A 15,096-nucleotide genomic window follows, 5' to 3' on the forward strand; every position below is an offset into this window, starting at 1 on the left:
CTTGCCAATAACAATCTCCTCACCAGTTTTCACACACTCGCACTTATTCTTTCACCTCTCTCTAACCCGAGTTCAACTGTCTACTCTGAAATAGCTTTAGCACCATGCTGTGTAAGAAGTGCAACATTTTCCATGTGGTACATCACTGGAGGTGTCTGGTGCCACTTAAACGTTCACACCCTAACTCAATGTCATGGTACACTTCATCCAACTCGCAGCTGAGGGACAAGCCAAAAGGTCACAGCAAAACTGTCCTTCTGTTTATCTAGCCATTGTGCTGCCACTGTGCAGCCCTGAACCGTGGGCGCACTGGTGAGCTACAGAGCGAAACAAAGTCACTTATCAAAAGGGTTATTGATGTGTCAACTTTGCTGAATGCCTGCTAACCTACTATCAAAGGCAACTTCTTTTAAAGGGAATCCTTATCCAAACTGTGTGTTAATGTTTGGGTTCATGTACACACACAAAAAGAATATTATCGGCCAATAAATTATCATTGGCACTCATACATTTGTGTGTTGGGATACTGATACTGGATCAGGAAGTGTGTTTTGCCATGATGTGACTAATCCAGCTTCATTAAAGATTCTTTAACAATAATAAAATGTTATACTTTGTCAAGTATAAAATTCAGTATTTCTACTCTTAGTTATATTAATTCGGTCATGTTACCTCACAAAAATGAATTCAAAGAGTCCCATGCTGTGAAGACTGGACTACCTGAAATGAGGTAATATAATCCATGTCCAGGGAGAAAAGGTTGGACTGCACATAACTATCATTTAACACTTAAATAACTAATTTCTGTTTTCAAACAATGACTGAAATTATTTATCCAAGCAACTAACTCCTACTTAACTTAATGAACAACTGTCTACAGGTATTTTCAAATAAGCAGTTGAGGACAGTAAAGTTAGGACAAGGGAAAGAAGAACCAGAAGAAGAAAAAACGTTAAAGCTGCAGCCCTTAAAGGAGGGGTTGAAGACAATGCACAGCAGACCCCACATTCCAGGTAATACAACACACAATTGGACTGGCTTTCCACAGAGGGGCATCTATCCATCTTCCACCATCAATTATTCATTTCACTCACTCTCTCTCTCCAGCACAGTTACAAGACAAACGCTTTCTCTTGGAATTGCAGCTGAAATAGGAGAAAAGCTCTTCCCCTCAGTCTGAAAGCTTCCAACAAAACATGTGTAGAAGTTCCTAACAGACTCAATATAGCAGGGACATGACTGACTGAGATTTCCCCCCCGAATAGATTTAACAACTATTAAACTAATTAATAAAGTTAGTAACATGAAAAGCAGATAAAAGATATATGAAACTTTACAAAGTGCATGTAATGACAGAAAGTTCAATGTACCCTATGGCTTTACATCAGCAAGAGAAAGCCAAGAGCTTAAAATGAACAGATCAAAAGTTACAGCCCACAGTGGGCGGATATTATTCATGAGTCATAATGACTGCTCATGCTTAACATGTGAAGTCTGCAAAGTAAGGATTTATGTTATTGTATGCATCGTAACCAATCTACCATAAATAATGATGCACCACACTATATAAGCGCAGAGTGTCGAATATATACAATATGCTCATTTTTGATTGTCCTTCGTTCTCAGCGGTCAAACGCCACTCGTCAGTATGAAGACATGACTGAAGCCCTCATCAGGCTGAGCCTGTTGTCGCTGTAGACGTAATTAACAGTCTTGCTGGAGCCGTAATCCTTAATAATTTGCCATTGAACTAGATGATACTCGTTTTTTGTTCTTAAAGGAGAGCTGTTGAGACCAATCAGAGGATCAAGAAATCGTTGATAATCAGTCTGGGCAAGAAATAAAGTTAATTCCTAATTTAATTGGCATTTCAGACACAAAGGAATTAATCCATATTAGCGTATTTCATACTGGGGAACTTTATGAAGGCTATTCAAGGTCACTATCTTCCAGGAATGTGCCATGCCTCCAAATGCTTTCATGGGCTTAACTGTCCTTTCAATTAAAATCCCCTCACTAAAGTTGATAGAAGATCTTTGACTGGACTGTTTACACTGTAGCAGGTAAAACTAACCATGATGGCGTCCTGCTTACTGGACAATACGGCTAAGGGGCAAAGGTTGGAATCCAAAGCAATAACAGATTTATCATCACATCATGGAATTATTGGAATTGTTGAGTCTTTTTAAATTTCAGACAATTTCAGTAAAACTTCAGTTTCCTAGTCAGTTCCAGTAGTACAGGCTAGAGAGTGGTGGATAAGACAAGGACTCTGTGTCGCCATTGTTAGGTATGTGAGTGGAAATACATCTAACATATACTGTATATACGGCTATGCGTTATATTATATATATATATATATATATAATATTTATATATATATATATATATATACATACACACACACATATATAACGCATATCCAACGCCATCACCCAGGTGTGCCATTCACTGGAGCGAGACAAAAAAAAAAACTGTCCAACTTCTCCTCCCTACAGTGCTTAATGAATGAAAGCGTCAAAATACTTTCTTTTATCTTTTGTGGGTGAAAGTCTCACCTAAGTAAGTAGAATTATTTTTAGTTATTCTATGTAATTTTCACTTTCATAAATAATAGACACTATAAAGAAAATTGAGCGCTCAAATAATGCAACCTTAGCACCAGTAAACATTAATACTAGACAATTCTTCAAAACTGAGGATGATGTTTCTATTAGGGCTGCAACTAACGATTATTTTTATTATCAAATAGTTTGTCCATTATTTTCTCAATTAAATGATTGTTTTGTCTATACTGAAATCAGTCAGAAAATAGTGTTAAATGCCCATTGCAGATTCCCTTAGCTAAAAGGACCTTTAAAAAAAAACTTTCTATATTATCTCTGAATCTGTGAATGGCAAACACTGTGCTGTATGATTATGGTTGGAAAAACATTGTGGCTGTGGCAAATACACTTTGGATAAAGTATGATTAGGGTTAGACAACTGAAACACTTAGTTAAAGTACTTATGTTGCTTAGAAGAAGGCACTAACCTGCAAGATGAGCACTGATATTTATCTTTGGCTACAGTATATTTAGATAAGTATAGGGTAAATCGTCCTGCCCAGAGGTGGGTTTACACTGTGTACCTGCATATATGCACCACTACACCTCTTGGGCACATCACATCGTGCAATGGCATTGAATGTTGGCATTGGACGTGAAATGGGAGGAACGTAATTGTCCAATATAGACATACTTCCATGAGGTACTTTGCCTGGATAATAATACAATCACCCTCCCTTTTGTCACATTTTATAAGTTATTTAAAATCTCTGTCATTGTCTATCTGAAGTACACTGCCTTCTTTTTACAGTTTCCAAGGGCACCTATCAAGGCAAGACTAGAATGAAAAGAGGAGACAGACCAAAATGCTTTCCTATCTCAATATGAGAATCCTAGCAACAAAGAGGTTTGCACTTCTGCCATCTTATGCTCCGAAAAGGACAGGAGGCTGTTAATTCTGCACTTACGTTAGTTGAGGAACATTAATCCTGATGGATTTACATCACTTGTGGTTTGTCCTTTATGTGACAATAAATTACCACCCTACACATTGCTTATTGCCCTTGATGGGACTTTAAAAAAAACCTCAAAGATTTTCTTGTCTACAATGTAGTTTGGATTTTTTTCCATAATCGTTCAGATTACTGTTAGAATTATCTATTTTAGGATTCATCAACACATCTCTTGGATCCAGGTAATAGGATCACACTTGTAGACCCCCTGCCCATTTCAATTAGTGACCTCCACAGGCTTTTATGAGCAGAGTGCTGAGATTCTCTTCAAATCCACAAGATCAAAATGTATGATTAATGCTTGCAGTCCATCCCAGCTAAGGCTAATCATCAACAGATTCACAAAGCCATTTAAACCTCTTCAAAAACAGGATGGAAAAGCTGCTTTAAACAGCATTTGTATACATGCTACAGCAACCTGTGCAATCCATATCATCATGGAAAGAATGCTATGAAGCAGAGAGCTTTATTAAAAACACAACCAGCAACATCCAAGGTAATGGACCCTAAATCTTTAAGACGCCTTTAAAACATTTTTTTAAGCTGTATGAATATAGTAAAGGCAAATAGGTAAGTCACTGTTAGTTATGTAGTGATATATGTATGTTGAATATCACTGTTTTCTAAAAGTGGCCCCATTTTGCACAGAAAATTAAGTACAAAGATGCTGTTCGTTAGTGTTGAGTTACAGCTCTGAAGGATCTGTGATTACAGTCCTCATTTTAGACATGGGGCATCAAGCTTCATATCAATAGGTGGAAGAACAGCATGGCGTTCAGAACACTTCCACTAATCATCCATCTGTGGCCATTGTCTACCAGAACCATATTTGACTGTGATGTCTGTTTATCATAATGAGGATGAAGATAAGTAGCATTTGATTACTTCCTCACAAACTGTGCAGTGTGAAGTACTGCACTGTATGAGCCCAGGCACTTGCAGATCATTTTGTGCAAATAAATTACAGCCACTCTTAAAAGACAATAGTCAGAAACTTAAATTATGAATTTTGAATGAGAGGAACTCATTACTACTATTTGTTTCATCATGTATCTAAAATACTGAGACAGAAAAAAACACAAAATCCTTTTTCCACTATCTGGTTTTGCAAGATAAGTGATTAGATCAATTGATACTGTCATTCAACCGCTTCTATTCTTTTTCCACCACAGGACCTTCCCCAGGGGAATACACCACCATAAAGGTTTTTAAGACATTATCGACCTGGCTTGATGTTGAAGGCGGCTACTACTGTAATGGCACCGTTGCCTCGTGTGTAGCTGAGGCACAACTTAAAAAGTGCTGCATTTGAAAGTAGTTTGGTGTGGTGTTTTATAGAGATTTCGGACTTGCCTTTTCAGGAATAAACACCCACAAACATCTTTTTCCAAGAAGCTACAGACAAATTCTGAATCTCATGGGCTTTCTGACGATATTAAACACATTTTGAAAAACACAAACACATTTAGTATGACTAATGTAACACAATTTGTGTGTATTAAGGCTATGTTTGGAGCTCATACATAGCTGTGGCGTGTTACAGGCATTATTGTAAACTTAAACTAGGTTGAAAAATAGGTTGTATATAGTATATAATCAAATGACAATACGTGGAAACAAGACTTTAAAAAAGCTGAAACTTTTGACTACTGAAAAAATAAACAAAAAGCAAACAAAGATTTGTTCAAATTCAAAATTGATGTTAATTAATATTCACGCATCTTGCTCCCTGTGGACTTGCGGTGCACAGTTGTATTGGCCTATTTGTCTCCGCTGCTCTGCTTGACTGACACTCTGGCAGCGTAGGCGGGCTATGTGTGTCATCTAAACTGAAATTGAAATTATGTGGGCACAAAACCCACTACAGGCACTGTCTACCACCATTAAAGGAGAATTCTGGCCAATTTTTACGTTAAACTTGATCTTTATAAATAGGCGTGTTGTTTCGATTGAAAAGAAATATATATACAGATCCAAATTGGTGCAGGCTGTCACTGCCCAATGTGAGTGGAGTACAGACTGAAGTTGCGCATGCGTCACTTTGCAATGAGTTCAGATGTGAGTTGCGCATGCGTCACTTTGCGACAAGTAGTCTACAAGACGCAAACAAGAGACTTCTGTAATGTCAATACAGTAAAAATGGACCTACTTAACGAAGTTCGTACAAAGCTGGCTACAAGTTAGCAATCAAAAAACAAAGGTTGTCACTTGAATGGCGTTTTGAGCTAACGTTAGATATCAAACAATCATAGATAGCTAAAATCTTCTGTTATTGTTTGTAATTAGAAAAGTTTATTTTATGGATTTCACAAATTTACACGTTATGCCGTAAACTGTTTAAATCTGAGCTTGCTCAACTCAACTCCGCACTCAACATCGGGCAATGACACAGGCAACACGGAGTAGCTGCAGCTACGTGTACTAGCTTCCACTGAGCTAAAACAGCAGTTGTCGGGGGAAGTTTTAGATTGTCTTTGTGGCTCTTAACAGACACAAAATGCTATTAAAATGTCTGTGCAACATGAAAAGGGCCCTTATGTGACAACAATATGTGTTTTTAACTCAGACATTGTTTAAATTCACCTACCCTGTCTATATCCTGCCTGTAGCAACGGAATTTGTGATTAGTAAAACTTCATCTTGGAGCTTTGTTATATTTCTTGTGTGTCAGCAGTCGCTGAGCTTGATGAACATTAGAAGGGTACTTGAAGAAATTCCCCTGTGATTTGTACTCCACTTAGTGCCTTGCTATATAAAGAGGTATACGCACTGTAATAGACTATTAAGAACTAGAAAGCATCACAAAACTGAATAAAGAAGTCACTGTACTTACTAGACCTCGCTTACAATTATGATTTCCATTCACACTATTGCATGATGTCCAATTAAAATGTACATTGCATTTTCTCAAACATAATGTATATTGAAAGCATTATAAAGCAATCCCGCTATACACAATATATGTGACTGAGGGCCTAAAGGCTTTCCTTCATCACTGGAAGCCCAGTTGATGACAGATCTCTGAAGAAACAAACCTTCATTTTGTTCTCGATCTGATTAAAAAAGAATGCTCCCATTGTCACTGTCAAGCTTAGAGGATACCCATTAAGGATATCCATTAAGGTTGTTGTCATTTCATTGAGAATATGCTTTTAGCTAGAGAGGCTTAACAGTTAGGGCAAAAAAAAGAGGCATGTCAGCCATTTCAAGGTGCACAAGACACTGAGTGTCAGAGAAAGAAGTGGAAATTATATTTATTGTTATTTTTTCAAAATGCATTACTTATCTAAAAATCAATTTGAACACACTTCCCTGAATCACATTGTTCTCTTGCCATTAAGATGGCCGCTGACTTGTTTTTCATGAAACAAATGAATAAATAAAATGTGGGTCTATTCAGCAGTCCCACAAAGGTGAAATGATGGCAGATCCGTCTTTGTTAAGAACCAGCACAGTGTGAAATTAAGTGGTGTTGTTGAATGCAACACAATCTATTAGTGTTTATGCCTGCTAACCTCTGTTAGCTTATCAGGACATCATAAATATTCTCATTTCCCAACAGATGCTTTAATAATACGGCATCATGAATATTCAAGAATTGAAATTACACACTGCAATTACTTAGTGTAACATATTACAACTGATTACTGACTGACCAGATGATGTGTTGTTAGTATATTACAAGAAAATGTTAGCTGTGATTCAGATAGGCCTTGTGTAAGTGAAGCAAGTGGTACTGTAAACACATGTTCTTTTAGAGTAAACCCTTTAATGGCTCTTGATCTTTACAATTTAAACATTTGTCTTGATTCTTTCGTAAAGGCTTCATCAGCCAATCCCAACTTACACTAAATGGTGCTATTTAACACTCATACTGTAAGTGGTTATATCAAGAGTCCTCTAAGAAGTATTCAAAGAAGAAAACTCAAGTAATTATTGCATATGCTGAATGAATCTCTTTGGAGACAGAACAAGATATGTTTTCTAACTTATGGTACTGAAATATACAGTACAGCTATAAACAAAAACCAACAGTCAAAGTGTGTTTCAGTCTGTGATTTAGCTGTGATCAATGACAGAAAAAAACAAAACATTCTAAACGATTCTTTTAAGATGAGCCAACTGGATCAGAGCGGTTTTGCAAATCTTTTGGAAATTTCAGCAGCAGCTAAAGTGGCAGTGTGTGTGCATGCAAGCTCGGCACATCATATCCTTTTCATCTTGAGACTTTATGTAGTCTACTGCAATGATAAAGAGGGATAAAAAGAAGGTTAGTGGGTGCATATTGAGGTCTCATCAGAGCTCAGCTGGTGAAGCCCCCTGCCATAAACATTATATAAAAAGGGCTTAATGTGAATAGAAAAAGAAGGTGTATAATATGCTGCATGGTGATGGCAGAATAGACCCCATAATCCTGCCCTCCAACCACTGCCACTGTCACATCTTGCAGTACATAACAGGGTAAAAAAACTAATATTGGTAAATTATGATTTTGTATTGGGTGTCAGTAACTTAAGTCAAATGTATGTATAGTGCTTTTCACAGACATAAGTCACAAAGTGCTTTACAGTGGCATAACACAAAAACACAACACATGATAACATAATTTTAAAAAAAACAGGATACACAATAAAATTATACAAAAGACACTGAAAGTGCAGTCCAGGTGCATACAGGTCAACCAAACGCCTGTTTAAACAGGTGTGTCTTTATCTGATTTTTAAAAGAATTTACAGAAACAGCAGACTAAAATGGTGGAGGCAAATTTGTTTTTCCAATTCTGTTATAAACATTATTATTTATTAATTTATTATGGGCATATCTGTATTTGATGAAAGCTTCTTCTGCAACAGCTGCCTAGCAAGGGCCACAATCACCCCTCATTGTGTACAACTAGCTGGCAACAATAGGTGAGACTAGCTGAGTCAGAAAAGGCACTTGAAAATTAGACGGAAGACACTCAAGTAGCAGGTAAAGTTGACACTGTTGCACTGTGCAACAAATGAAGGATCAGAGTTGTGGTGAACCACAGAGATTCCTCATATACAGAGAAAAAAGAAGGGAAAAAAAACATACAGAATAAGAGGCTTAATAAAGAAACATGTAAGAGAACACCTGAAAGAGGGTTGCAGTATGGCAATACACAGATAAATAACATCAAAATGAACAGATGATATACACAGCACACATTTAGACAAACTGACAAATATATACACTGCTTCACATACAACTTTAAATGTGTGTAAGGTGACGATCTTGATCAGTCTTAAAAGGGGCTAGTCCCAGTAAGTCATGCGTACATTGAAACATCAATGCTTATCTGTTGTGTTAGTTGCTGTGATACACTTTAGTTTTGGTGCAGTTGCATGTATTAATAGGCCCAGCCACCTGACAGGGTCTAGTCACATATTCTGTGACAATGATGGACTGTGTCACAGTCTCACTCACAAACACACTCAGACTTACTGACCTGTCCAAATAGCTGGGCATGGTTACATCAGACAGAAAAAAGTCCTTTCATGTTTCCAAGAGACACTCCTATTTGACTGGCCATTTGAGCATTTCTAACATTTTAATGGACTTGAAGCAGAAGTGCAAAAAGTCAGCAGCTGAATCCAACAAAATACAAAGTCTAAAAAAAGTACAATGCTGTGTAGACAACTTTAGAAAAAAAAAAAGTCAACTGAGGTGTCCAACGACCATTGAGGTGTAAACAAATCATCTAATCACACAACATTTAAAATGATGTTGCCTGCACTCATTATGGTGTTAAAGCTATACGTTGACCTGTCAATGTGTGATAACTCTAACCATTTGAATCAGTTTAGTCGATTCTATTGTGTTTTATTTACTTCACTACAATGACAGAAAAAATATGCAGGCACCGTAGTATTTACGAAGATAAGATAGAGTTATTGATCCCACAGCAAAATATCTAAAAAATATATATATAATAGAAACAGAAAATAGTAATATGTAAACTATAAACAAAGAAAAAATGTAATTTGTCAAAAAGTAAAATTACATTGATATGTTAAGTGAATAACTGGATATCAGCTCTTTATCGGTATCTAAACTACATTCACTCTAACATAAAGTGTGAAAGAAAGTAGTAATAACTAAAGGAAAGTCTGACTAGCAGTAGGTTAACTATGCATGAGCACTTTATGCACCTGGGTCTTGTTACCTGTTGAGCCCGGGCTACTGCTACCAAGCCTTAAAGATTAAGGAAATCAATGTCAGCCTAATAATATAAGCCTAATACTCAACTTACACAACAGAGGTAACTGTAGAGGTACACTTTGAATTGGGAAAATATTTCCAAAACCCTGTTACGCTACTCTATTTATAGTAAATTTAAATACTATTCTAGACGTATAGAATATAACAACCTATATCTAGACGGACCCTAGCAGCAGCAAATGTACAGTAGGGCTCAAAAGTTTGGACACTCCAGGTAAAATTTCTATTAATGTGCATAAAAAAGCCAAGACAGAAAAATCTCTAAAAAGGCATCAAATGACGGATTAGACATTCATATAAAATGTCCCAAAAATTTAGATTTTATTTCCATCATTTACACTTTCAAAATAACAACAAAAAAATGGCGTCTGCAAAGGTTTGGGCACCCTGCAGAGTTAATACCTTGTACTGCCCCCTTTGGCAAGTATCACAGCTTAGAAACGCTTCTTGTAGCCAGCCAAGAGTCTTTCAATTCTTGTTTGGGGTATCTTCGCCCATTCTTCCTTACAAGAGTCTTTCAGTTCTTCCAGATTTCTGGGCTGTCTGTCACGCTCTGCTCTTTTAAGGTTTATCCATAGATTTTCAATTACGTTGAGGTCAGGAGATTGTGAAGGCCATAACAAAACCTCCAGTTTACGCCTCTTGATGTGATCCACCGTGGATTTTGAGGTGTGTGTAGGATCATTATTGATTTGTTGAAGTCATCCTCTCTTTAACTTTAACTTTTTTTTTCTTTCCAGACAAGGATTGAGAACAATCCATGACACTGTCAGGTCATCTTGATATGGGTCTGGCTTTTCAGGCTAACAGTGTAGATTTTCACAAAAGCTAAACAAGATTAAAAGAGCTAACAAAAAGTATGTGTGGGAAAATAACTCATAGCAGTCAATTCCAAAATAATATAATCAATAGTCTACACCATATTAGCCTAAAGTTGGCTCAAGTGTGTTCAAGTCGATAAAACATGGAGTTATATATTTTAGAAGATCCATGAGAAAAGACAAGGGAGTTTACTCTATTTACGCAACCCCACGAAATTGCTGAATCTGAACAGATTTACACTTACACCACAACTCTTTTGAATATCCATTTTTTTTCTTTCCCAGTTGTGATATATTTCAACTTAATTTGCACACAGCTGACACTTCAGTGGACGTCCACATTGGCGCCAGCTGTTGCTGGGAGATTAACTTCAAAGTTTCTATACATCTTCAAGGATCCCTTTTGTTTGTGAGTAGAAAACAAAAACAGACTGCTTATGCCAGTGTGCTACCAGCATGCATCCGTCCCCAGCATGAAGACCATGAAATGAATTCTTATCGGTGGTGTTGCAGTCTGGTCTCTACGCAGCACCAACACTGTGTCTAGATGAAAGATGTGTTTTGATGAGGGCTGTATGAGAATTTAATGAAGCAAGATGGAAGTGAGCCTGAAGCTATGGACGCCAATTGATGTGTGAAGTTTTAAGGGGATTCCTCTCTTTGCTTTTATGAGTTGGATACCTTTTATGGGATTCTGCTGAGTCCGTGATCTTGTATTGCAAATGGTCTTTCATGATTTGTTTCTCAATGTTTGCCCTCTTGTGGATTTGCCTGCGATCCTGACTTGAACTGCTTCATAGCCATCAGTTGACCTAAAATACCACTGATAACATTAATCTAAAAATTTCTGTCTCCAATAACACTATTGCACCCTAGGAAAATCCCCTGATTCATCTTTGGTTGAAGAGTGAGCAGGTTTCAAAGGCATGCCTTGGGCAACACACATCTGAGGGAACAGAAAATTAGCTTCTCTAGCTTTTGAAAATGGGACACCCCACTATTGAGTCTTGGTTCCTAACAGTATTTATTAGTTACTTTAACAGATCCTTGATGGTCTCAAACTGGAAAGAGCAAGACCCCTCCTTAGGGGTGAATATGGGTGTTAAATGGAGTAATATCTTTTCCTAATGTGCATTCCACTTACTTCCTTTAGTCTTCTCAATATAACCTCTTAATGTTTGTCTGTATACAGGCATCCTCTCCAGTGTTCCAGTAACAGGTCTCCAAGAGGTCAATTAACGGTAATGAGGCAATAATGTGGTTTACTCCCAACCTAATTAGATTTTGTTTAGTCAATGGACTCTCAGATGTCCCATGTAAGAGGCAAAGCTATGCATATAATTTACTGTGTTTCGTTTCTTTTCACTTCACTTGGACTTAAAGTGGTTCTCATACAAGCAGCAGTAACACCCACCCATCAAAGACACAATTTTTTGCCTTTTAAGACTCCATCATCCTATTCCAGTTACAGTGAATGTTCACAAATCCCTTTTTATGCTCCTGTATCACTTACATTCAATTACATGCTGCCTCCTGATTTTTACTTTGCAATCAGACATTAACATTCACATATCAAATATGAAAGAAATTCAAATGAAGACTACAGGAAGACGTTGACATCTTTGTAAATTGCATAAAGATAGAGTGATTTCAAGCATTTGTGAACTTATTTTGGCAGCTACACTGACCCAAGCTGTGTGGGAAGAGAAAGCACAGGATTAACCAGAATTAAGAAACAAGGTGTTGTTATATACACGGTTATTACTCGAGATTCGGTCCAGCCGAGGCAAGAGACAAAGTCAAGAGCCCTGTTCTGGTGGTTTGATTCAAATAAATGAGGAGGCAGAAAAGTGGTGCTTTAATGCAAATTCGATCAGATGAAATATTACACACTCCAATCTTAAGTGGCCTTTGAGGTCAATTGACTGGCTGCTGAGTCGAAACGTGGCAGGGTTGGTGTCCATATTTCACACGCCATTCCACCGCACGGAGCTTATAAGTTATCACACGCGGGGGGAATAGCTTAGCTGCAACCCTGTGGACCTCAGCAGTGGCGTAACACAGCCCGCATCCGTCATGTAACAAAGTAGGAATGGGGTCTTCTCTTTGCATTTTGTACCACAACGACACAGTTAAAAAGGTGATTACGGGGAACTTGCAGTTTCTGCAAGTTTCCCCAAAAGCTTAACATTATTAATGCAAAAGCTGATAAATATGAATATTTAAACAAATTCAATCTGAGTTTAATATCTCATTTAGAGCTAATAGCATATGAAGGATAATTACATGGTTTGGGTTCACAGAGAGCAGAGTGAACATTTTGCCAAAAGTCAATGCTGCAGTAGAACTATTTCTTTTATTGTTGATTAGTTGCCTCTTAAATTCCTTGGAGTGATTTCCTTCTACCAGATGAAAGAACAATTTCCATGTTAAGTGGATTGCTTACCTCAATTGTGTCAGTGGCTGAGCAGAATATCTATATGTGCACATGTGTGAGCGAGGGGCTTTTTGACAACTCAGATTCGATAAGGTTTTGCTGCAGCTTCCATCTATTGAATTTCTCTCACTCTTAATGTCATTTTTCCAACTGTACTGCGTTTAACACAAGCCCAACAATCACATTATTCTAACTGCATTAGGAGATAAAAATAGAATACTTTAATCCATGTGCGTTGTTTATTAAAATACATATGTATGTTTTGGTTTGTTCAGAATATCCTTGGAAAGCAAACAGATTGCTTGCCGCCTCTGTGCATAATTTGATTCTTGTCATATCAAAACTTTTCAGATGAATGCCGCATCCTCTTCATGGTGACAGGAAAATGAAGAATATCAATTCATTTTTTCTTTTTTTTCCTATTAAGGTTTTCACATCTGCTACAGCAAAGTCATAAAAGTATTAACATTCCTGAATGTGACAAGTGAAAAAAATTACTTAGTTTTGGAGGAGGTACAAAGGAGAGGAGGGGAGAGATGAAGTAAAATAAGATGTCTGTAGCATTAAAAAAATCCACTGTTAAATGCATGTGCCATGTTTTCTACTCAACAACCCTATGGTTGAGAACCAGAGAGCCATTTTCCCTTTTACTTATTACAGAAACATTGCTACAGATTTTCAAAATTGCACTGTGGCGAACACGTTTGGCCTTAATCTTATACTTGGACTTCACCCCATTTCATCAGATGGACTGATGCAAGTTAGTATCCCCCTCTCCAGCTGTTCCAAAGGGACACTGTTTTGCTTTCCTTCCCACTCAATCTCTGGTGAGAAATGTAGCTCAGCGTAAATTGTTTCAGGAAGACCTGACTCTTAATCAAGGCTCTCTACCTAAATAGAATCAGCTGGTGGATGCGTTCACCTTCCTGCTAAAGAAATCAGAATTGTACACAAATTTCAAGGGCCAATCACAGAGTCACAATCCTGCTTGAAAATCTGTTTCTCCCTTTGCTATCAGCTGTCGTTTTAGGTAAAGAGTGCAACCCTCCAGCTACCCTTCCACCTCCAGTCATCTACATTAACTGACCACGTTTAGATTCCATCGGGGGGGTCTGATGGATCTCTACCCCTATATACGAACTATTAGTATAACGATGGAGTCTAAACGCCAAAGACTTTGTATATTTTATCATGATGTACAATAAACTTTTTGCATATCTGCAAACATGTCTCTCCTGACTGAATAGCTGTAATCCCAATCATGTCCCCCATATTATATTTAACAATCCCTAAGGCTGCAACAAACAGCACCAGCCTCCAAAATCCCATAACAGATGTCAGGGGAAACAAACTATTCACTCTTAGTGACAGGTTTATCTTTCTCGATTGCAGCCTGTCAAAAAAGCCAATACTTCAGCGTTCCAGCATGAATTGTTGTCTTACTTCTCTCCAAGTTAAATTTGTAACGATGATGAATGAACTAAAGACAGCTACAAGAGAAAGTTGAAAGAAATTGCCTCAAGGAAGTGAGTCAGCATCCCAAAAGGACAGGCTATGTATAGATGACCTTAAAGAATGTTGTTTATGATGTTTAAATGGTTTATTTTTCAGCTCAATATATATTATATATATTTTCTCACTGTAATATTTATTTGAACTTTAAATAATCTTTATGTTCATACTTAGAAGACTGCATCAAAATATGGGAAGATTCTAAGCAAACATAGTTTAATAGTTAACTTTTGACCTTTGAACTTTAGCTTGAGCATGCCCTCGCTGACAAAGTCACTGCTCTCCAGGAAGAGCTACTGAAACAAAGAGCATAATTCATATATTGTGAGCCTAAGGCCAACTAATCAGTTTTCAGAGCGGGTGTAAATGCCTCATCCACATCAGGCGTATGCCAGAGAAACATTTCCCAGAGGAGTTAGGCAGCACTCTGACTGTCAGTCAGAGCCCTACTGTACTATTACAGTTATATTATTATATCGCAAAACAGAAGAATGTAATGGGGTGATGTCTATGTAAAAAAAATA

This window comes from Etheostoma spectabile, chromosome 12 (genome assembly GCF_008692095.1).
Source record: "Etheostoma spectabile isolate EspeVRDwgs_2016 chromosome 12, UIUC_Espe_1.0, whole genome shotgun sequence".
Lineage (NCBI taxonomy): Eukaryota > Metazoa > Chordata > Actinopteri > Perciformes > Percidae > Etheostoma > Etheostoma spectabile.